This window comes from Macaca fascicularis, chromosome 12 (genome assembly GCF_037993035.2).
Source record: "Macaca fascicularis isolate 582-1 chromosome 12, T2T-MFA8v1.1".
Classification (NCBI taxonomy): Eukaryota; Metazoa; Chordata; class Mammalia; order Primates; family Cercopithecidae; genus Macaca; species Macaca fascicularis.
The window spans coordinates 135,178,658-135,202,737 of record NC_088386.1 but is presented as its reverse complement, the minus strand read 5'-3'; the positions used below and the strand labels follow the sequence as shown (position 1 = coordinate 135,202,737).

Below are 24,080 nucleotides of genomic sequence, written 5' to 3'. Positions count from 1 at the left end.
AAGAGAGAGCCCCACCCACTCAGAAGCCTAGGTCCGACAGAGCTCTTCCCTCCTTTCCACCTTCAACGTGGACTCAATTTCCGAAACACAGTGGCGCAACCTCCTTGCAGTCTCTTTACTCTCTCTTTTTTTCCCATCTCTGCCCTGGGAGCCGAGTAGCCTCCAGAGTCCCTGTCAGCCTATCCACAGCTTTCAGAACCTTTCCAAAGTGCAGATCTGATCAGTCGGGCCTCTGCCAAGGCCCGTCAGGAGCTGCCAGTGTCCACGTCCCCATAGCGAAGGGACAGCCTCACTGAGTGCTCTGTGCCCAGGTTCGGAAGGGGCTGCCCCTGCCTGGTGATTGCGGTCCTTGTCTGAGTCACTGTGAGGTGATAGAGGTAGATCATGGGGCACTTCTATTTTAGCATAAATGTGACACTTCAGTGACCCTACACTGCACAAAGCATCCACGAGCTTTCTGCCTGACTTGTGAGAATGAGCTGCTCTTCCTCCCATAGGCAGCAGAGGGTGGGCTGGGAGACGATGGGCAGGTATTTGCGTGGCCCAGTTCTCTCTAGAAATGTCTCTGTCAAATTAACAAGTGGCAGTTAGTAAATTGCAAGTGGATGATTTAAAGTCCTTCTGTTACTTTTAGAGTTCTGGGGGCCTAGCAGGTGCTTAGCAAATACTTGTTAAATGTTTTCCCACTAGAAAGGTTTTCTAAGGAGGAAGGAGGCTGGTGTTCTCACTGTCAGGGTTTTTACGCCATCCGCTGAGTGCAGGTGTTTTGGGAGCACCTAAACTGTATGTCCAGGTGATACAGGTTAGTTTCCCAGTATAGGGTGCGATGGACCCAAAACACAGGAAAACCACGTGGCCAGGCACAGCAGCTGGAGGCCCAGTTGCTGGAGGAAGCCCAGAGATGTCTTGTGCGTAGCCACTGCTACGCTCCAGGAAGCCTGGAGGTGCCCTCTGTGTTGGTCTGGGGATCCCTGTGTCCACAAGCAGGTGGGCCTCAGGCTCCAGCTCTCAGCTTCTGCCGGGCTCTTGACCCCTTACCTACCACCTCTTGGTAGCAAGAATTTGACCTTTCTCCCATGCTCCTTCCCTGCTCTCCGCCCTTGTTAATGTTCCGCCCCTGCTGGGGTAGATTTTATCCCCCTTTGATTGTAGAGGGCAGGGCCCTTCTCAAATAGGGTTTTCTGGGACCCTGCGGTTTTGCAAGGTGTTTAAAGTTTTTCACCATAAAACTGAGGGCAGGGGGGCAGGCCCTGTTCAAACCTCTTTGGGGGAAGCTCAGAGAAATTAAGAAGGCAATTGCTACGTTCAAGCCCTGGGAAGCTCCCAAGTAGAGAAGCCAGCGGGGCCCTGCCGAGAAGAGCCTTTTCCAGTTTATATGTCATGGACCTCCTGGCCCCTCACGGGATGCCCTTTGGGAAAAGCCTTCTGAGGACTGACCCAGCTGGAGCAGGTACCTGGGAAGGAAAGTCATTTCCAAGGGATTCTGGGCTATGGGGAGCTGGCCGCTGGCCTCACACCTGAACCTGAAGGCCAGGACGGTGGTCTCATTTCATGTCCATAGGGACATTCAGCTGTATTTTTTAAGTAAAACTGTATCTAATGAAGCATGCTGTTTTTTAAGTGATAACTTCCGATCGGAAATGTTCTTTTTCCCTCTGAAAGGCCCGAGCAAGGTTTGCGCTTAGTGTTGTTGGGTGCCTGCTTCCCCTCAGCTTTAGTCCCTCGTTGTTTCTATTTGGCTGTTAAAAGCACGGTCTAGGTCCACGTGAGAGACCCGGTGAAAGAGAGCCTCCTTGGCTTCTGGTAATGAACTTCCATCACCCCGCTTCCAAATAAAGAAACAAAAAAGAAATAGGATCCTCTCGACCCAGCCTCCCGCCTTAGTCTGCTGGTTCATGACCATGGATCATGCCTTGTTTGACCTAACCCGCTACTTGGCTCGAGTTCCCGGACAGGATACTTTGACTTGATTTTCTGGAATTAAAGAGATGCATTTTAGATGCGGGTTGGTGGGTCTGTATTTTCTGGGCCCTGCCAAGTATGCCCACAGGGGTACTGGTTTCTTGCTGGAGTGGTGGGGTCACTGCCAGCCTGTCAGATTTGCTTGGCTGTGGACTCCAGATGGACAGCGGGGCTCAGCCTCCACTGCCCATCTCAGCGCAGAAGCTCTCCAGGGTCTTTATGTCACACATCTAACAAACAGCCAGTGCTGGAAAGGGGTTTATGCTCTAACGCAGAGAACAGTGAGTGAGGGCATCTTGTCTTCTGCCGTACCAGGTGGAGGTGACCTCAGGGCCCCCTGGGACTGCTTCTGCAGGTGCTCTGGGAGCCAGGGCGTTGCAGCACCCGTCCGGCTGGGAGTCCCCGTGGCCCGTGCCTGCCACACTCTGACAAAACACCGGAACACCCGGGGCCCCACCCACCATCCTGGGCGTCCCCCGCCTGCCCTGCCACGGTGGGCAATCACAGCCCCTGGTGTGGCCATCCTGAGCTGGGCTGTATGCACAGCCTTTGGTGTGTCCATCCTGAGTTGTGCTGTGCGTGCAGCCCCTGGCGTGGCTGTCCTGAGCTGGGCTGTGCGTGCAGCCCCTGGTGTGGCCGTCCTGAGCTGGGCTGAGCTGGGCTGTGTGTGCAGCCCCTGACATGGCTGTCCTGAGCTGGGCTGTGTGCACAGTCCCTGGTGTGGCGGTCCTGATCTGGGCTGAGCTGGGCTGTGCGTGCAGCCCCTGGCGTGGCCGTCCTGAGCTGGGCTGTGTGCACACACCAGCATCCTGCCCCATCAGTTGCTGTGCTACAGACAAAGGAGGGATCCATTGGAGCGGGAACTCTTGTGAACAAAGGTTCTATTTTCATGCAAATGTAATCGGCAGCTCCCAGGGAGAAGGCCCAGCTATCGCCAAGTGCCTCTTGGCGATGGTGGACATTTGAAATCTCCTTTAAGAATATCTAATATGTGTGGACTTAGAAGAACCAAATAAAAAGCTCTCACATAGATATCGCCCTTCCCCCGACCTGCCAGCTAGGGCTGTAAGTAGAAATTAACCTAAATTAGGAAGATAATTGTTCCTGTGTTAATTGTAGGTTGTCTTTTAAAGCTGTTTTCATTTTCCAGGCCTGAGCAGCAGGCTGGCTTCGGGCCCTACCATGGGTTGCTGCATTGACACCCATGAAAACCAAAGTTCCAGAGGGCGATCTAGCGGCTTGCCTGCTTTCCAGAGCTCCAGGGTCTCTAGATGATGACGTTTCTTTGAAAATCCCACTGCAGCTCTTTCTGTGTGCCTTGAGTCCCCCTGCCACCCAGGGGACCCCTCTTTGAGGGCGATCAGGCTCTCAGCCCAGGCCACGTAAACAAACACCGGCTATTTTCAGCAAGCCCTTGGTGTCTCAGCTGGCCTGGCTTGTGCACAGTGGCTGGCAAGGCCCATCCCCAGTGTGCACTTGGCCCTGGCCAGCCTGGGCCAGCCCTGGCAGGCAAGCGATGCCTTGGAACGTTCTTACCCGCCATGCTTTTCAGTTTTCTCATAACGCCCCCTGGCACTCGACAGAAGCGTCACAGTTAAAAGGGGGCTGAACAAGTACCCCAGAGACTATTGTATTTGGCGTTTTCTTTGTTGGGAACTTGGATTTCTGTTTGAAAGTGCTTGGTAAAACCTGCCGTCTTCCCTGTCCCAGGCGCGCACCAGCAGGTGGAGGCAGGCGCTGCCTTCTGAACGGCTCTTTCCTTTTGTCCTCGGTTTTCTCGAGGCCTGGCTCACTTATTCCATTAGTCATGATTAGATAAAGCTTTTAAAGAAAAATCCCCACCCCTTGCCTTACTGTGCCGTGAACAATTCCTGAGTGAATGAGTGAAGCCACCCACTTCATAGGAGCCCTGGAGGCTGCCTTTCACGTGGATTTTCAGGTGGGCCAGGCCCTTTATAGAACCCCGGCCCTCCCCACAGTGTCCTCGAAACACACTAAACATGGGGGTGTGTGTGTGAGTGCATGTGCGTGTGTGCGTACGTGAGTGCGTGTGTGTACATGTGCGTGTGTACTGAGTGCATGCGTGCACGTGTGTGCATACATGAGTACGTGTGTGTGCCCGTGTGTGTGTGTGTGTGCCTGCTTTCATTTCAGGAGCTTGCCCTGCCTGTTTGATTTTTCTAAAGATTGACACTCCAAATCCTCTTTCCCTCCAAAACTCACTCCGGCTGATATGGAAGACTCCTAGGGTCTCCAGTTTTACCACATTTTCCCTAATCCACACAGAAGGTGTCCTTCAGCCACATAAAATGGGCCACTCATCGGTGCTGGACGTCCTCACGCCATTGGTGCTGGTGTCCCCATGTCGCTGGTGCTTCAGGTCACGTGTCGTTGGTTCTGGGTGTCCCCACAGCCTGGCCTTAGAGTGCTCTATTTCTTTATAGTTAAGGAATTAGCTCAGCTGACAGGGAACTAGGTAAGGGTAAAGTCTGATAACATGGAAAATGTTAGTGCACATTTGAAAAAAGAATTAAATGTAGTAAAAATGTTGATATATTTTAAGTTTGAATGACAAGACTTGAGTGAATTTTTGCTGGTTAATGTTGTGTCTTTTGATTAAGCCATTTCAATGGAGTGTATATTTATATTAACTCTTGATGACTTTTTTATTTGCAATAATTGAATTAGAAAATAAGATACATTTTCTATAGTCGATAGAACTTTGTTTATTTTATTCTCTCGTTTGTTTTCCCTAACTCAAAAATGGTGAGTGAAGATCACGATGCTTTTTTAAAGTTTAGGAAGTGGTGAGCCATCCAGAGGATAAGGTTAGGTGTAATTTGAAGGATGATTATGCAGTGAGGGTTTATGCAGATTTGTGCACTAGTGTTTACAGTAGGGAAACTGAGGGTTATAACCAGGGCATTCTCAGAGTTTGGGCAGGATCAGGCAGCGGGCAGACCCCTGGTGCCCCATCAGGCGGGGACTTTGGGGGGTGCTCTCCGCTCCCCGTGGGCTCCCACCTCAGATGAGCCAGGTGGCTGGGAGGAGGCCTGCGTGCCCAGCACAGTGGCCGAGGGGCTGCTGCTCCTGCCCCGTGACGTGTGCTCTCTCCCCAGCCTGGATTTCCAGGCTCCAGAAGAGAAGACCTCTGCTCCTCCTGTGTTTTTATTCTTTATTGGCGTGGTGCTGGGTACTTAGTTGGAATTCAGTAAAGGCTTGGTGAGTGAAGAAGGAAAAAATGTTATTTAGAAGTGTTTCACTCGACTTCCTTGATCTGGAAACACGTACGTAGTATAACACAAGAAAAGTTATATGCAAAAACAGTTCTTAAATGACACCTCGACTAAGCCAAAAAGCAGACCTTTTCTTTTGTGGTTACTGTTTTTTTGTATTTTGTTTAAAAACAAAACAACCCCGGGAAAACCTTCCCTACCTCAAGGCCAACAAGATAACCTTGTATATTTTCTCTTAAGGCCTTTGACGTTTTGTCTTTTGTACTGAAGCCTTCGGTTTTTGTGTGGGGTGCGGGGTCGGGATCAGTTTCGTTTTCTTTGCCCATTTTGAGAACCATAATGTTTGGCACTTTACACCCTGTCTCTGGGATAGCTGTGTGGCCAGCTCATCCTCCAAGTTCCGTCTGTTTTGGGCCCTCCCTGTACTCAGCTGCTCCAGAGCCTGTCCTGGGGCCAGCGGGGCACTGTCTCCTGGAGAGGCTCTGCAGCCTCACTCCCGAGTCTCAGCCCCTCCTTGAGACTTTCCTGGCTCCTCCTAGGCTGTGACTTATCTGGAGACAAGTTCCTGTAAAAAGCCAAGCCTGAAACTTGATTAGAGTTGCATTGACTCTGTGGATGAATTTGAAGGGAGGGTTGGCATCCTGATAGTATATTTGTGTGTGTGGCTTCTCTTTCCCTCGGTTAGTTCTTCTTTACTGTGTTTTTTCCAATCGATTTTTATAGTTTTCTCCATAAAGGTCTTGCCACGTGTCCAGTTAGATTTCTTCTTTATTCTTTGGTAGATTGTAGTTGTTTTGTTTTTCTGCTGCAGATAATGTATTTTTTTTTTCTTAATTAAATTTTTCCTTGCTAGTTTTTGGAAATGCAGTTGATTTTTGTATTTTATTTTTATATCCAGTCATCTTATTAAAATCTTACACATTCTAAAATTTTTTTCTGTAGATTCTTCAGGGTTTCTAAGACAAAGACTGTCAGTGTAATGATGCTAGTTTAGTGTCTTTCTCTCTAATTCCTGTGTTTGTTTTCCTTGTCTTACTGTGCTAGCTAGGAATTCCAGTTCAGTTTTGAATAAGAGCAGAAATACTGGGCTTCCGTTGTCCTTGACATTAAAGAGAAGGTTTTTAACATTTTCCCAGTTTAAGCGTGATGTTTGACATAGGTTATTTTAGATTCCGTTTTTCGAGGGAAGTTCGTGGATAGCTGTGTTCCATTAGCCAAATGCTTTTACTCCGCCTGTTGTGATGATTGTGTGGTGCGAATTTTCTTTAAACTTCCCTGATCTCTTCCCGTGGATTCAACTTGTTTGTGATAAACCGTGTCATTTTCATACTTTGCTAGTGCTTCAGGATTCTTCATCTCTGTTCTGGAATTGGAGGGGACGGTAATTTTCCTTTTTAATGTCTTTTTTTTTTTTTTTTTACTTTCAGGGATAGTTTATTTAAGATTAGAATTAATCATTCCTTGAAAGTTTGTAAAAATTAAACTCAAACTATTTGGGGTTCATATTTCCTTGGTGATTTGATGTTTTAACTACTGATTTAACATCTTTAATGGTTACTAATTACCTGACCTTTTAATTCCTGTCATACGGATTGAAAAGAAAGTTTTTAGGAGTTCTACTTAATCTAAGTTTTCCATTTTATTGTCATGGATTTGCTTCTGGTGTTTAAATCTTTGCTGGATTTGTCTCTGTGTGCCCTTTTTCATTTCCAACATGACTCAGCCCCTTCTTCTTGATTAATCTGTATTCACTGTTTTGAGTCACTCTGGCTTCGTGGATTCCCTTAGTTTAAGTCAGCTTTCAGTGTTTTAAATGCCTTCTCTTATCTTCCTGGTACTTTCTGTGGCTGGCTGCACCCGGTGTTCTCTTTCTCCCAAGGCTGGATGTGCAGCTCACATTAGTTCTTAACCTTCCTTCTGTTATAAGCGACACATTTCCCTTGAAATAGGCGTTGGGTGCATACAACAGGTTTTGACACTTAGCATTTTCATTTCCATCCTAAGTTTTTAAAAGGTCATGTCAACAGCACAGCTTTGAGATGATGTAAGGAGGTGCCACTTAGTCTCCGTGACCTTTCTCCCAAAAACATACAACCCCATCTGGCCATGACGACATCAAACAAATTCTAATTAAGGGACATTCTAGGGAACACTCAATCAAGTACTTGAAACTGTCGAGGTAATTAAAAACAAGGCAAGTCTGAGACACTGTCGCAGCCAAAGGAACCTCAGGAATCATGAAGATAAAGGAGGGACTGTGGGGTCCTGGGTGGGGCCCCGGAACAGGAGGACCACAGGGAAAACAAGAAATCCAGCACGACTGCAGTTCATGCTGATGGATCACTATTGGCTCGTGAAGTGTGACACTTGCCCCGTCGTGCTATAGATGTGACCAAAAGCCTCGTATTGTCCAAGAGGTCCCCAGGACATTCCCTGCCCTGGTCAGTGTCCAGCTCCCCGTGCACTTGTGCTTCCTGCTTGCATCAGACACCCTCCTGCGGGGTCACGTTCTCTTTTCCTGGTGAACACATACCCCTTAGGAGTAGCTTTAGTAGACCTCTTGGTGATACAGTCGGTGCGCGTGTGTGTTTGTCTGATCTGAAAATGTCTCTCTTTGACCAACATGCCTGAGTGACTGTTGGGCAAAACTTGCAGGTGAGTTTTCTTTTTCTCCTCTCATCACGTTTAGTGTACTCTTCTCATCCTTGGCGGCCTACCTCAGCATAGCAGCCACTCCTTCCTTGTCTTGTCTGTGTCTCACTGGCTGCCCGTCACATTTTTCTTTTGTCCTTGGTGCTTCCAGGTTTATCAGGGTGTATTTGGGTGTGGAGCACCCTGTTCTCTTGGTATATGTTTGCCTCTTTGTGAGTTTGTGTCTTTTATCAGTTCTGGAAATCTGCAGCAGTGCCCCTTTAAATACGTCTCCATTGTCTTCCTTCCTGCCTTCCCTTGCTTCCCAGTCCTGCAGAGTCAGCTGTCACACCTCCTTAGGTGGCACTTCTGGGTTTTCAACTATCCTTGGACTTTTACTTTGAGAATACAAAACACAGGATTTGGGCTCTCCTGCATTTTTGTATTTTGATTCCCTCTGCTCAGCTGATTTCTTCGTCAGGATCTTGTCATTCACCTAATCTCCTTTTCAGTTTTGCATGGCATTTATTGCTTAAGTCATTCATTGAGGGTTTTCTTTTTTTAAATGCATCAATTATACTTTTTATTTTTGAAAGTCTACTTTGTTCTTTTCCTAAAATGATTAATTTTGACAATTCTGTTGCTTCCTCTTTTTCATTACTTAAAATTTTTCAGGTATTTTCGTAAACTTTGTATTTAATCAAAACACACATGGGAAAATGATAGTGGATAAAACATTAATAGATTCTTTTCTTCAAAAGTTTCAGAAACAGTAATCGTACAGTTTCTAATGATATGAGTAACTGAAGAACTTGACTTGATGTGTTTGCTGCGTTTTTTCACTTCTTTCTGTGTTGGCTTGTGTTTGCTTGGGAGCGTATGTCTCTCTGGTCTTACTGTTTGGAAACAGAGGGATTGGAGTGAGGAGACCGTTCTCCGATGGGCATGCCGCGTGCATTTCCTGGGAGCTGCCCTGGACTCCAGCCCCAGCATCCTGAACCCTGCGGCTCTGGGCTCGCCTTGGCCCTGACCCTCGTGCAGTCCTCCACCTGCTGCCCTCAACTCTGCTGTCAGCATAACTTGAGTTGCTTTCATTTCTCTTAATTATATATTTCTGGCTTGTTGGAGGGTTTCCTTACTGCCAGTGAGCCCAGCAGTGTGACAGAAGGTGTATTTTATGTAGAACCTGGGGTTTCCACAGCACAAGAGCCTGTAAGATGACTTGTCTGCCACCTCCCCAGAAGAGGAAGTTTCTAGTACTTCAAAAGCCCAACCTTTAGGCAACTTTGTCTCAGCCCCTTTTACCCTGCTTGGTTTCCTCCCCCGCCAGCTGGGTGACAGGTTCCGCAGTGGAGACACTTGCTGGCAGCCACTGCTGCTTCTCTACCTCCACGCGCACCTAGCGGAGTCCCAGCCTCGGTGGAAGCCCTTGTTGTCAGGCTTCTCCTTCCTTACCCAGGAAGTGCAGGATGCAGGGAAGAGCACCGGCTCAGGGTTCTGGCTGCACCGCACAGCTGCGAACATGGAGCTCGGCCGCGTGTTCTCCACTGCCAGCGGGGCTCCGTCCCCTGACACCCCAGCGTGGCTGTGTTCCTCCTTAGCGTGGCTCCGTCCCCCTCTAGCGTAGCTCTGCCTCCCTCTGTGGGGTCCATCCCCTCACACCCCCAGCGTGGCTCTGTCCCCCTGCAGCGTGGCTCTGTCCCCTTCTAGCGTAGCTCTGCCTCCCTCTATGGGGCTCTATCCCCTCACACCCCCAGCGTGGCTCTGTCCCCCTCTAGTGTAGCTCTGCCTCCCTCTGTGGGGTCTGTCCCCTCACACCCCCAGTGTGACTCTGTCCCCCTCCAGCATGGCTCTGTCCCCCTCTAGCATAGCTCTGCCTCCCTCTGTGGGGCTCCATCTCCTCACACCCGCAGCGTGGCTCTGTCCCCCTCCAGCGTGGCTCTGTCCCCCTCTAGTGTAGCTCTGCCTCCCTCTGTGGGGTCTGTCCCCTCACACCCCCAGTGTGACTCTGTCCCCCTCCAGCATGGCTCTGTCCCCCTCTAGCATAGCTCTGCCTCCCTCTGTGGGGCTCCATCTCCTCACACCCGCAGCGTGGCTCTGTCCCCCTCCAGCGTGGCTCTGTCCCCCTCTAGTGTAGCTCTGCCTCCCTCTGTGGGGTCTGTCCCCTCACACCCCCAGTGTGACTCTGTCCCCCTCCAGCATGGCTCTGTCCCCCTCTAGCATAGCTCTGCCTCCCTCTGTGGGGCTCCATCTCCTCACACCCGCAGCGTGGCTCTGTCCCCCTCCAGCGTGGCTCTGTCCCCCTCTAGCATAACTCTGCCTCCCTCTGTGGGGTCCGTCCCCTCACACCCCCAGTGTGACTCTGTCCCCCTCCAGCGTGGCTCTGTGCTCATCCAGCTGCCTGCTTTCTTGCTGTGTAACGCTTTCTCTGTACCTTCTGCAGTAGTTGAACTTTGAACTTTGAACCTGGCCTTCTAGGTTGCCATGAAGGTAGATTGTCTAGGTGTGGGGGTGGGATGTGTTTTACTTGATGACTTGGTAGACTGATGGATGCATTTAGACAAATCATCCCTGGGCTTCCTTCATGCTTTTGATCCCACCTCTCCTTCATTGTGAATATCCTCTCATTTTCCTGATGTCCCTGACTTCCTTTCTGAGCCTCTAAATATACTCTAATTACTTACATTAAGAAACACAATAAAACAAAACTTTCTCGATCCTGGGTCTCCCCAGTCTACAGCCCAGACTCTCCTCAGCTTCCTGTGGGAGAGCTGCTTGTGTGTTTATTTTTGAGCGGGGACACTGGTCTCCAGGACACTGGAGAGTGGAAGGGCCTCTGGCTCTGGGACGTGGGCGCTCGCCGTCCGGTGCTTTGCCCCCTGCAGATCCTCAAGGCCCTGACTCCCCCCCAGTCCCTACTGTGGCGGCCTGCTCTGTGTGTGCTGGGACCATCTTCATGCAGGGCATCTTGCCTTTCACCTGCCTCTGCCTCTCTCGGCACCGGACGCCCAGGGGCACCTGATGGGCTTTCATGCATGTCACCTAGCATGTGTGGAAGCTATTCCCAGGATCACCCCTGACCATGCGGGCCAGGGGCCAGTGGAGGTGTCCCTGCACCCATTCCTCAGGGAGGCAGCTCTGCGATGCTCCCCGAGGCTCTGCGGAGGGTCCCCATGATGGAGCATGCTGTTGGCCATCACTGGGTCAGCATGGTGGCTCGGCACTGCCCCTGTGCGTTGGCTCACTCTGCCCATTCCCTGGCCTGCTCCCTCTGTCCCTCACCCAGTGGCCCAAACCACATTTGTCAGAAGCACAGCCAGTCCTGCTGTCGGTGTCCTCGGCTCCTCTGTGCTCAGCTCCCTGAAGCTGGGCTCAGGACCCGCACTCTCCCGGTGGGCAGTCCTGCTTCAGACATCTCTTGGGTTCCTCTCAGTGTGTCTGTGGCCTGTGATGGGCAGCAGGTGAGTGTCACACGGAGGCCGTGGCATGGACTTCACAGTTTTCAGAGGCCCTGGGGTGCAGACGCAGGAACTGTGACTGGCTGGGGGCCCCTGCTCCAGTGCCCTCAGCGCCTTTGAGGCCTCACTGCCGCAGATCCAGAGGCAGCACTACTGCCCCAGCATAGTTGGAACTGCTTCCCGCTTCTCCCCGGCACTGCGTGGCCCCTCTGGTCAGCCCAGGCATTCAAGCCAGAAGCAGCAAATGTATTTTGCTTTTCTTTTCCTAACTCCCGGCAGCCTGCCCATCATCCCTTTGTGACAGTGCTTCCTCCAAAATGCCGTGAAGGCCGCCTGATCCTCTACCAACTCCAAGACCGCCTGTGGTGGCCGGCACTGCTGCTACCGCTCGCGGAAGTGGGTTGCCAAATACAGCCATTATGAAAATGAAATGAGCTAAACTTACAACTAAATAAGTCACATTAAAACAAATGCAATCAGTGCTTACAACTGTGCCTTCCTGATTTCTTTACTGCAGGGCTCTCTTATTGGCTAGCAGGGCTTTTGTGTTCTTATGATGGAAACGCCCAGGTGTGGTGAGGCCCCTTCCAGCCTCTGCCGGCAGTGATGTCCAGGCCTCTCGCGGTGGCCAGCCCGACGCTCGCTGCAGCCTGGTCGGCACTGATCCTGCTCTTGGGGGGCGGTAGCCATGAAACCAGGCTTTCTGCTCTTTGAGGAGCCCCATAGCTCCTGTGCCTCAGGCCCGCACCCCGGCCACTTCTGTTGCCTGGAGCCCCTTCCGCCGGATCGCAGGGGCCCAGCATCATTCAGAGTTTTCTAGCTTCAGCCTCAGTTCCTCAGAGAGGCCTTTCCAGCCAATGCGACTCGCCAGCCCCTGCCCTCATGGTCCTCTGCGGGCCAGACCAGCGGTGCCCTCTTGTAGAGCGCACGCTTCCACTGACTGTCAGGCTCCCTCTGCGCCCTTGGCCTCAGCACTGCACCTGCACGCGTGGCTGACTGTGGGTGAGTGAATCCTAGAACATCACGTTTTGTTTGTAGAGTGGTGTGTACATTGTTTGTGAGTGGTGTACATGGTATATACACGTGTGTGCATAGGGACAAGACTTGGACAACTTTTGCCGTCACCTGTTAACAGCGGACAGTTCCAGATGTTGCATCACGTCTTTGTTGTGCCTGGTGTCTTCCTCATGCAGAAGAGAGTCCCCTGAGCCTCCTGGCAGAGGCCACAAGGCACCTGCTTCCCGGGGCCTTGTTTTCCTCACCCTTTTTAAGTTGCTTGAAGGCTTCAGCATTTGGGACCAGGTGGAGGCGCGCAATGCCCGGGTCACCTGCCTGCCTTCTGTGCCCCTGGCTGGCCCGTCAGAGGGAGCAGTGGGCACGGCTGAGTCATGCCGACTCAGAATGTTTCATACATTCTGGCTTCCCAGAGTGTCTCAGGAGTACGAGGCACTTGCACCTCAGCTTTGCCCCCACTCTCGGGTTGCTGGCATCATTACAAACAGGAGAATATAAGGTAGAAATTTCCAGATGCCTTTTTTTTTTTCTCTTTGACCAACATGTTTTCAGGGTTGATGCCACAAGAACCAGCTCGTGTCTCAAGTGGCATATTTTGTCAGCATGGCCAGGTTCTTAGCTGACGAGCTGGAGTGCCAGGGCGCTAGGAAACACAGGCACTTTGGGGTTGGGGGGCGGCGTCCTCTTCCGCAGAAGTGGAGGGGATGAGATGCTCCCGAGAGGTGGGATCCGCACTTTCTGGGGACCAGTTACTGATCCTAGAATTCTGAGAGGGAAACGTCAGACGGGCCGCTCACGGTTTGTGGCCTCGTTGGAAGCACTGGGGAAGGCGTGGAGAAGCCCAGCGAGAGTTGGCCGTTCATCCTGAGGGTGCGATTTCCACCCAGACCTTGTGGTGAGGGTAGGGGACACTCCTCACTCAGTCGCCTCCATCTCATGCCTCCTGCGGGCCTGGCCTGGTGTGGCTGGTTCTCGTCCCCAGGTCCCCTCCTCTCGAGAGGCCTTCATTTATGGGAGGCACGGTGGGGGCTGCGGGAGATTTCCGGCTTCTGCTGCTGCTGGAGCTGTCCCAGCTCGCTCCACCCTGGGTTGCTCCGACCCCTGCCCTTCTGCTCCGCACCCCCACAGTGTCCTCTCTAGGGAGAGGTTTTCTGCTGGGACAGTGGAGAGAGGACAGACTCAGAGGCAGCGAGACGGGTCTGAACCCCAGCTTTTCTGCCTAGATATTGGGAGCATTACTTAGTTTCTTCGAACCTTGATTTTCTCATCTGTAAAATGGACGTAGTAGAACTACCTCATGACTTTATTATAAGGCTGAGCGGATCAAGTGTGAATTTAGTGCCTGGTGCCAGTTTGTTCATGGATCCCTCTAATGAGTCATTTATTCAGTCACTGTTTTTGGCTTAGAAACGTGAGCATCTCCTGGTCAGGCACAGACCTCAGGCTTTGCCTTCTAGCAGCCCAGAGTCTCCTGGGAGAAACAGCAAATCAGGGACTTTGCTTTTGCAGGCAAAAGCTATTATGAAATTTGAGTTTGCAGATGCCCTGGAATCATGAGGGGAGCCCTCTGGCCTGCGGGCCTTGCTGCCCCGTTACCTCCAGCCCCTTTCCCCTCCGGGGGCCGGGTGTGGCCCCACAGCAGCTCCACTTTTGTTTTTTTCTGGTTTTTCACTCCTCCTGGCAGCATAGCCTTTTTGTGGGTTTGTTTGTTTGGAAGAGATGGGGTCTGACGCTATTGCCCAGGCTGGCCTCGAGCTCTTGGGCTCCAGTTTGTTCGGAAGAGATGGGGTCTGACGCTATTGCCCAGGCTGGCCTCGAGCTCTTGGGCTCCAGGCGTCCTCCTGAGTGGCTGGGACTGCAGGTCCACACCGCTGCGCCCGGCTTCTGGAGTGTGGTCTTCCTGGCCCCGGCAGCCCTCGTGTTTAGAGAGGAAGAGAGCTGCACTGATGGGCAGGAAAACCGTTTCTTGAGGGAAGGTCCAGAGCCGCCTTAGAAGGTGAATTAAAGCAAACTACAGCCTTCGGCCATTTATTTTGACTGATATGTGGTACGAAACATGTGTTTTGTTTTTATTGAGACAGTCTCCCTCTGTCACCCAGGCTGGAGTGCGGCGGCATGATCTCCGCTCACTGTTGCCTCTGTCTCCTGAGCTCAGGCGATCCTTCTGCTGCAGCCTCCTGAGGAGCTGGGACTACAGTTGTTCATCACCATGCCCGGCTAATTTTTGTCTTTTAGTGGAGGGGGGTCTTGCCATGTTGGCCAAGCTGGTCTCGAACTCCTGGGCTCAAGCAGTCTGCCTGCCTCGGCCTCTCAGAATGCTGAGATTATAGGCGTGAGGCACTGTCCTGGCCAAAATATGTTTTTATATTTAAAAATTTTCCTTTTCTTTACAAATTAGAATTGTCAATTTTTTTTTTTTTTTTAAACCAGAACAAATGCTTTCTGTGACCTTGTAGAAAATACTGGTTGGCGGGCATCTCTTCTTGGAAGACTCCACTGGAGGGGTCCTCAGAGTGAAGTCACCCCCCCTTGGCTTGACGCTCTCTTACCAGTCTCTTTTTCTTTCTTTTTTTTCTCTGATGTCTGTGGTGGGGTAATTTGAAAACTCAACCCTCTCCAGCCAGTGGTGAGCACCTGTTCACTTCTCAGACTCCCTGGGCCTCCAGGTGGTGTCCACCAGTGGGGAGCCGAGTGTACGGCTGGAGTGTGTGGCTGGGGTGTGTGGTTGGAGTGTGTGGCTGGGGCCTGCTTAGCAGAGACGGAGAGCCGAGTGTGTGGCTGGAGTGTGTGGCTGGAGTGTGTGGCTGGGGCCTGCTGAGCGGAGAGTATTTTCAGTTGTTTGTTTCCAGCAGATCTGAGAACCTCAGTAGTAGGAACTGCTTTAGGCCTGGGTCCTGGCCCGGATGGAGTGGCTGTAGAATGCAGGTGTTTTCTGTGTGAGTTGCTAAGTGCTGTTGGGAGCTCTGGAAGTGTCTTTCCAAAGCAGACATTGTCAAGCCAGGGCCCTGGTGGCCGCACCAGGCTGGGTGGCTGTGTTACCCGTGTAGGCAGCTAGAACTGGCCTCAGTGGTTCCGGGGGTGCGTACGGTGCGAGTGGGCACATGGCCCATGAGCGTGCGGAAGTGCCCCGAGACCCAGGTCCCTGCTCCGGAGTACAGAACGTGTGATGATCAGCGATGGGCCGCAGCAGTGTGACTCGTACCAGCGGCGCAGGGACCATAAACATATTCCTTCCTGCTGGCAGCCCGTCCTCCCAGGGTGGTGGCCCAGGGCCTGTCCACCTCGGTCGGTCTGCGCTTCTGGGCTTCCCTGTCCTTTCTCCAGCTTCCCCTCCAGTACCGAGCTTGGTGCTCCTCCTCCTCTCCCCACCTTTCACCCCCGTGCCTTCGGAAAGGCCTTACTAGACAGACTGGGGACAAGAGGGAATCTGCTGTTTCTGGGGGCGTCAGAAGCTGAGCTCGCTGGACTCGGCTCTGGAAGCATGGTTGTCCTCCAAATACGTGTTTTCTTCTTTTACTGATCCTTCTGCTAAGCTTGAGACCCCACTATACCAGGTGCTGGGTACACCGAGGTGAGCACGACCCAGTCCCTGCTTTCAAGAATGATTAAGAGAATTGCAAAATATTAGTGCCATGCAGAGTCCCAGGCGCCACCAGCAGGGGCAAATGCAGGCCCGGGAGGGCGCGGCGGTGGAAGACGGGCTGCACAGAGCAGGGGAGGCTCCACAGCTGACTCTCGAATGGTCTTCCCCAAGGGCTGGAGGCGTATGTGTTAGGGGCTCAGGGTTGGGGAATTTTGTGGCACGGTGACAGACAGTGTTGCAAGAAGAATGAACTTGTACACAGACCTGATCACTTGGTGGCTTCACCCCCTAGAGCATGTTATCAAGCCCCTGGCCTCTCTCTGCCCTCCGGCCTCCCCTGGCTCTGCTGCTTTGCTGGTCTCTGCAGCTGGCCTTTGGGCAGCAGGCAGTGTCTAGGAGTGGCCTGTGTCCAGGCAGTGGCAGTGTCCGGGGAATGAGCAGTGTCTGTGGAGTGGCCGGTGTCCAGGTAGCGAGCAGTGTCCAGGGAGCGGGCAGTATCCAAACAGCAGGCAGTGTCCAGGGAATGGCCTGTGTCCGGGGAGTGGCCTGTGTCCAGGTAGCAGTCAGTGTCCATCTAGGCAGCAGGCAGTGTCCAGGCAGTGGGCAGTGTCTAGGGGGTGGCCTGTGCCTGGGCAACAGTGTCCAGGCAGCAGGCAGTATCCAGGCAGCAGGCAGTGTCCAGGCAGCGAGTAATGTCCATCCAGGCAGCGAGCGGTGTCCAGGCAGCAGGTAGTGTCCAGGCAGCGGGCAGTATCCAGGCAGGGGGCAGTGTCCAGGCAGCGGGCAGTGTCTGGGCAGCAGGCAGTGTCCAGGAAGTGGACAGTATCTGGGCAACGAGCAGTGTCCGGGCAGCGAGCAGTGTCCAGGCAGCAGGCAGTGTCCATCCAGGCAGCGGGCAGTGTCCAGGCAGTGGGCAGTGTCTGAGGAACGGGCAGTGTCCAGGCAGTGGGCAGTGTCTGAGGAATGGGCAGTGTCCAGGCAGCGGCCTGTGTCTGGAGAGCAGATGGTGTCTGGGGCGTACTGGTGTCTCATCTCCAGCTGGAGGGGCTTAGGTCCCCATGACTTGTGAAGCTGTTTCAGGAACAGCACTGATGACCACATGGAGCACTCTCCGGCCTACTTGGGAGGTCCATCAGGGCTGCTGTGAAGGCGGCACAGGCCGTACATGCAGAACCCGGGTGCCTGTCCCACTCCTGCCCCTGTCCTGTGGCCCAGGGTCCAGACACATGGAGCTGGAGGCAGAGGGGCTGCTGAGCTGGCTGGACAGGTCTCTCTGTTGACGGGACCACGACTTGACACCTTCTCCCCTCGACACTTCCAAGGCATACTTGCCAAGGGTCCGCACCCACTCTGTGGTTCGAGGCTGGTGCAGCCGCTCTAACTGGTCTGCCATCTGCAGGTTCTCTGTTGCCACCAGAGTGACCTTGCCGGTGTCGGGGTCGGTGTCTGCCGTGAGTCAGGTCCCTGCACAGTCCTCCCTGGCAGTGGAGGAACACTGGTTCTTTGCATGGCCCCAGGGCGGTCCCAGCCTCTGTCCCTGGCCTGCGCTGGCTCGGAGCATGCCGGCCATCTGCTTGGGCGGAGCCTGTCCACCACCGCCTGGTGCCTTCCCACCCGTCCTTTTAAGGCCTCTCCTCCTCTGGGAAGCTTTCCCAGACGAGGCAGGCGATGGAGAAGCTGCGTCTTCCCCGCCACCATACCCTCAGGGTGGCACTTGGCACCGTGAGGAGCTATCTGGGGCTCCTCTGGGTGTTTTCCCCTCCCTGTGAGCTCCTGGAAGGCAGGGGTCCTGGCATTCCATCTTGCCTCCTCGCGTCATGGGTGTGCCTGGCAGCCTGAGGGGCGGGGAGTGGGACCAGGCACTGCAGAGGCCCCCAGCCTGGGTCTGAGGCTGTAGCTGGAGTCACAGGGCGGCAGTGCCGGACCCAGGCATGCCACTGGCACACACCCAGGCCGTGCAGACAAGGGCGGTGGCCGCCATTCTTACACGCATGTCCCCCTCGTGGCAGCCCTGTGCTGCTGCCTGTGGTAGGGTTAGGGTCTGCTGTCGCTCCTTGGGCCATGACATCGCCACTACCATCACATTTGCGGAGCTCTGTGGGCATCCATGGGAGCGTCCGGACCAGCAGCGCCTCCGGTACACAAGGCTGTTTCTTGGTGAATCAGCAAGTCTGGGCTCCTGCCGTTTCTGGGTGAGCCCTGTGCTTGGACAGTTATGAATCATTTGCTTGCCTCTTGATTTGCGTCAATCAAACCACATGTGAAGAAAGCGGCAGTGAGCGGCGCTCTGCTGGCAGCCTGGCTCCAGCGCGGGGTGGCTTGCCAGGGACAGCCTCAGGAGGCCAGCCTGCGCGGCCTGGTGGTCTGGGCTGCGGGCCTGGGGTGGCCTCAGCCCAAGGGGCTTCCGGCCGGCCCCCGCCCTTTCTTCCCCCGATCCCCGTCAGCCGCGGGAGATGGGTGAGATGGTAATGATAGCCTGGCGTGTGCTGGCTTCCTACGTGTAATCCTGTGGCCAGGGGCACATATTCGCAGCTCTGGGAATGTTTACGGTTGGAAGCTCATCCGCTGATCTGTTCTTCCCTGTCACACAAAATCACTCCAGGACAGGGCTCTTTGCAAAGATTCCTTGTAAGAAAGGCTTAATTCAAAAGGGATGTCACCATGCCCCTCCCCTCCTTCAAACCAAGAGGAGCAGCAGAAGGGGGAGTGGCCCAGGATCGGAAGGACAGCCGGGAGGAGCGTGGGCACCAGGCCAGGCCTAGGGAAGGTCCGTCCACCCGGGACTTCTGAGCCTTTTCTTTTCTGGAGCAGCTTTGGGGATGAGCCTTGCCCCCCGTTGAGTCACTGTGACAGCTCTGCACTGTGCTAGGCTGAGAGAGCCCCGCCGTGGAGGGCCAGCTGGGAAACTAGGGTTCCCAGGGGACCCCTGCTTCAGTGGCTTGCTTTGCTTTGGTTATTTTCGAGGTAAGCAAATTAGGTTCTCGTTTTTACTGTGAAGGTTACTTTTATTGTTGTTGAATTAGCTGTTGAATGGTAGCTGTTGTCCTAGTTTCCTGGTTAGTCATGGCTGTGGCTTGTGCCTTAGAGACCAGCAGCACCCTGGCTCATTCCCATCTCTTGGTGGGGTCCATACATAATTTGCCCTTAAAACTGGGAGGGGACGCCAGGGTGCACTGGGTTTGTGCTGCCTTTTGGTAAAATAATCAGAAGTGGGGTTTGTGCTGCCTTTTGGTAATGATCAGAAGTGTGTTTAGATGTGCCTGATCCAGGGAATCGTGGAAACTTAGTGGCCATGAGGTCCTCTGGCTCTGAAATTTCTCGCTGAATGGGCTAGGAGGGTATAACCTTCCATAAGTGTGAGCCCAGGTTTGTGTTTGCAACAAATAATAAACAGCAAAACAGAACAGAGTGACACCCCTGTCCAAATCTAGCACCTTCACTGGCTGTCTTTCATTTTTTATTTCAGAAAATTTCAAACATTTACGAAAGTGAAAAGACAATAAGGAGCGGACTAGGCTGCTGCCCCCACCTTCAGCGATGGCTGAGCAGGGCCACACCTGCCTCACTGTATTGTTTCAAAGCAGTTCTACTGTCATGCAAGTGTCTTCTGAACAGGCAACCTTAATACCATTATCACAGCTTTAACACGTTAATACGTTAATACCATCAGATAATCAGTCATTTAAAATCCCCATTGTCTCAACGAGTTTTCATTCTCTTTTCTTTTCGTATGTGGCTGTTGTTCAAATAAGTGTTAAGTAAGATTCGTGGGTTCTGATGGGACACTGTCACTTGTGATGGACACAGCCGTTCCCTGCCTGTTGCCCTCCAGTCTGTTTGTTGGGGAGCTTGGCTTGTTGTCCTGTTGCATGGCCACAGCGGAACTCTCACTGCCTGTGTCCATGTGGCGTGTTGAGCAGGTTCCTCCCCACTCTCTTTCGGGTGACCTGGTGGTCGCAGCTGGAGCCTGTGGCGGACTGGGGCTAGTCGGCGAGACTGTGGCATGGGAGTGTAGGCGTTCTGCTGGGTGATGAGCAGGTCCTGAAGGTCGCTGTCTAGCTTCATTCCCTCCTTCCTGGGGGCTGCAGAGTGATAATCCAAGAGGCTTATTCTTGACTCAGGTAAAATACTTCTGCAGAGAGGAAGTGCCCTCATCGGCTCTTTGGCTACAGAGGAAACACTTTCTTTATTTACCATCTTTCAGAGGGATGAGCTCGTTGCTTTACATCATCTGAAGGTAACTAGTGAGTTTTGTTGTTTGTTTTTGTGTGTAATTGTGAGCTCGTGGATTCAAGTGTACTCCATGTCTTTTAGGCCTTTGCTGTTGTTATTCTCATTGATGTTCACCTTGTCCTCCTTGATGCACGATGCCCTGTGGAGTTGGCCCTTGAGTCTTTTGGACATAACCCTTGCAGTCTTTGATTGCTTCCTTGCTCTGCTGTGACAAGATACCTTGTCACCTTGTATAATTCCTGTCCCCGGAATTTATCTGATAATCCGTCTCAGTATCCTTAAACGCATGTGTAAAGTCCGTTTGAGCATCTGAGGTGATGTGTTTCTAGGTTCTGGGAATGAGGGTGTAGACCCTGTGTGGAGTATCGTTTATCCTTCCTGTGCTCAACCCTCAGACCTGCAGGTCTGGTCTCTGACTCTGCCACTCATCGTAGGCAACTCTCTGGCCAGATCGCTAGGGAGGGAAGAAACTGTTGCAGGAATGCAGGGACAGCTTGAGATGAGAGGGCCAGGGTAGATGCCCATCTAAGGGTCTAGGAAGGCACAGAGGTGAGCCCCTCTGCTGCTCTTGTCCCCTGCAGCTGCCTGCCCTGCTCTGCCAGGGTCAGAGGGCATCACCTGGGGCACCCACAGCAGCAGGGCAGGGGTGCCTTGGGGGTGAGTGCAGATGGCTGGCTGCGAGAGGTTCCAGTGCTGGGTTTGACGGTCAAGGTGGTCTTGTTATCTTTTTGATTCTGGCCATCCTTGTGGATAGAAAGTGACATCTCATTATGATTTTGATTTACATTTTCCTGAGGTTAACAACTAATGATGGCAAGCATCTTTTCACATGCTCATAGGCCATTGTACATCTTTGGAGAAATGTCTTTTTTTTTTTTTTTTTGAGACGGAGTCTTGCTCTGTCGCCCAGGCTGGAGTGCAGTGGCCGGATCTCAGCTCACTGCAAGCTCCACCTCCCGGGTTCACACCATTCTCCTGCCTCAGCCTCCTGAGTAGCTGGGACGACAGGCACCTGCCACCTTGCCCGGCTAGTTTTTTGTATTTTTTAGTAGAGACGGGGTTTCACCGTGTTAGCCAGGATGGTCTCGATCTCCTGACCTCGTGATCCGCCCGTCTCGGCCTCCCAAAGTGCTGGGATTACAGGCGTGAGCCACCGTGCCCAGCAGAAATGTCTGTTTAAATCCTTTGCTCATTTTAAAATTAGGTTATTTGCCTTTTTATTGTTGAGTTGTCGAGGCCCTTTATATTCTAGATGCAGCTTCTTGATCAGATATATGGTTTGCAAATATTCTTTTCCATTCTGTAGGTTGCCTTTCTGGATGGTGTCCTTTGAAGCTCAGAAGATTTGTATTTTGATGGTATCCTGTTTAGCTATTTTTTTCTTTTGCTGCCTGTGTTTTGGTAACCTATCAGAGACATTTATTGAGCTCGGATTGGATTGGCATGGTGATGTGGGCCCCCTCTTGGGGCTCCTGGCTTTTGGCTTCCGTTGGCTGTAAATGCTAAAAGCCTTCTCTGGGCTGTTCGGAGACACAGATTTGATTGCCCAGCCAGCTTCTGCAGCGTCTAATGGCTGGATTCGCTTTTCCCACAGTTGTTTTTAATTGAATGTCCATGGGAAAGTGGCCAAGTAAATGGAAGGTTTCACAGAGAGAGCTGGGTTTCTTTGTTGATTTTTTTTGGAAACTGTGCTTTTTTGTCATTATTGTGCAGAGTTTGTTGGAATCTGGCGCCAGGTTGTGAATGTCCATTGAGATTTGTGTTGGTCTTGTTGAGTATGGCAGCATGATAGTGGCTTTTCCCCCACTCTAAACACAAGTTCCAGGAAATTTCGAGGCTCTGTGCGACTTCCAGGTGGACACCTTCCCTACTGAGAGATTAATTCTGGGACATGGAGCCGTCAGGGACTCTGAATGTGGGACACACAGCCTGAGGGGAGAGGCCACGTCGTGGAAGGATGAAGGGCAGCCTGTCTTCGGGGTCCAGAACTGAACTCTCACTCAGCAGCTGTGCCGGCCTTAGCCACCCAGGCTTTGTGTCGGAGAGCCACGTTGGGGGATGGAGAGCTCTAGGGAGGATGCCGGCAGATTTGGCTCTCACAGTCCTGAACACAATCACCAAGAGGAACTGTTGACTTCATGTGAACTGAGTATTCCTCGCTATTCCAAACACAGCAGCACTGAAAACTTAGAATGTGTAAACAAAAAACACACTAAGCTGACCGAGCGTGGTGGCTCACACCTGTAATCCCAACACTTTGGGAAGCCACGGTGAATGGATTGCTTGAGCTCAGAAGTTCAAGTCTGGGCAACACGGCAAAACCCCTTCTCAAACCCCTTCTCTACTAAAAGTATAAAAATTAGCCGGGCCTGGTGGCATGCACCTGTGATCCCAGCTACTCGAGATTCTGAGATGGGAGGATCACCTGAGCCCAGGAAGTCAAGGCTGCTGTGAACCATTATTGCACCACTGCACTCCAGCCTGGGCAACCGGAGTGAGACGCCGTCTCAAAACAAACACCGAAAAACACGCTAAGCCCCAACCTTTTTACTAGCTTTACATTCTGAATCTTGCATTTCCTTCAGCTCCAAACTAATGAGGAAAGTGAAGGTTGTGTGTCTATCAGATAAACCCAGTCCTTTGAGTTGTAAGTATTTTGGGAGATTTGTAACTAATTAGGATATATTTAATATTAGTGCACATATTTGCCATGTTTCTGAATGAGAAACGGACACTGTATTTTCCTTGCCAAAAGCTAGCCTACCAGTATATAATTTACTCTGTATTTGAGGTTTTTTGGAGGTCTGTGCGTATATTGGTTTGAACTAAGAGCCACTTCAGTCTGCACGTGCCGCTCACAGTAACACTCACATCTGTTGCGTCTGTCAACAGGTCGTCTTACTCCTTTCTGTTAAGTAGATGGTTTAATGATCTCAGAAATGTTAGATAGTTCCCTGTCAGTGCACGTAAGAAATTATACAAATGTTGAATGCAAGTAGCACATCTTTGTTTGGAACAAGGGAGTGGTCTGGTTCCCAGGTGACTGGAAAGCATTGTAATATTCCCGATTAGGTTATAAATGTCTAGGTTTTTTAGCCCCCAGACTATTTCAGCTTATTCTGGATTCTCATTTTTAAAGGCCTCTTTTTCTCTATCACCTGCTTCGCCGTGTCTCACTGCGAGATTTCCTGTTTTTCTGCATGTCGCCAGCTCTGCCCTTTCTTCTTTCCAGTTGAATACGTTGGGGGACAGCTAATGAGCGTCCCATTGAGGCCACAGCAGGTTCCTTGGGCTTGCTCAGAATTTCCCTCTCCACGGTGTCACCAACAGTGCTTCTCTATTTCCATCATCCATTCATTTTTACACATACAGTTGTGGACAGGCCGCAGGGTCCACACAGCTGCTGCAGTGCAGCCTGAGAAAGAGCTGATGGGGCAACCTCCAGGACTCTGGGTCCTCACCTGCTGCCTTGAGAGTAGTCAGGCTGCTGGAAGGCTGGTGACATCCTGAGCTCATCCAGAGAGTAGGCTCTGGGACCTCAAGGGCCACCTGTGTGCAGTTGACTCTCTCCCAGAGTTGCCTGTTGTGTTTTGTGTAAGGACATCATTTGAGGGGGGAGGTAAGTCAGGTCCACTCACCGCTATTGTTTACGAAGCCCTGACACATGATAATGTGCAATTAACAAAGTGCTGGGATGAGATCCGAGCCAGCCTTGGGTCGTAAGAACCAAACCCATCATCGCTGGCCTTGTAATTACACTGTTGTGTGTGGACAGTTTGTACTTTTCCCCTTTCGAGCAACTTGGAAGATTTGCTGTGTCTTGAAGTTGAAACGACTTGAGTCATCTTCCTTTAGAAGCCTTCTGTGCAGAAACTCAGCGTCTGAACGTGTGGTGAGCCGGCAGTCCTGGCCACGGGGTGACCAGTGCTTGATACTTGTGTTTTTAGGAAAGTGCACAGGGGC

The 24,080-nt window shown here is 52.1% G+C and overlaps 1 protein-coding gene across 20 annotated transcripts in view; it reads left to right on the top strand.

Moving 5' to 3' along the window:
* HDAC4 (histone deacetylase 4) overlaps positions 1-24,080 on the top strand; it is a 352,120-nt gene that overhangs the window by 106,209 nt on the left and 221,831 nt on the right. For 2 of the 20 annotated variants that reach the window (XM_065526368.1, XM_074010660.1), the window contains exon 1: positions 17,533-18,076. The exons of 17 other annotated variants lie outside the window; for them this stretch is intronic. The gene's annotated coding sequence lies outside the window, so the exon portion shown is untranslated. Of the gene's footprint in view, positions 1-17,532; positions 18,077-18,645; positions 18,849-24,080 lie in introns of those variants that run through there. One more of the 20 variants, XM_045368060.2, reaches the window with a different exon arrangement.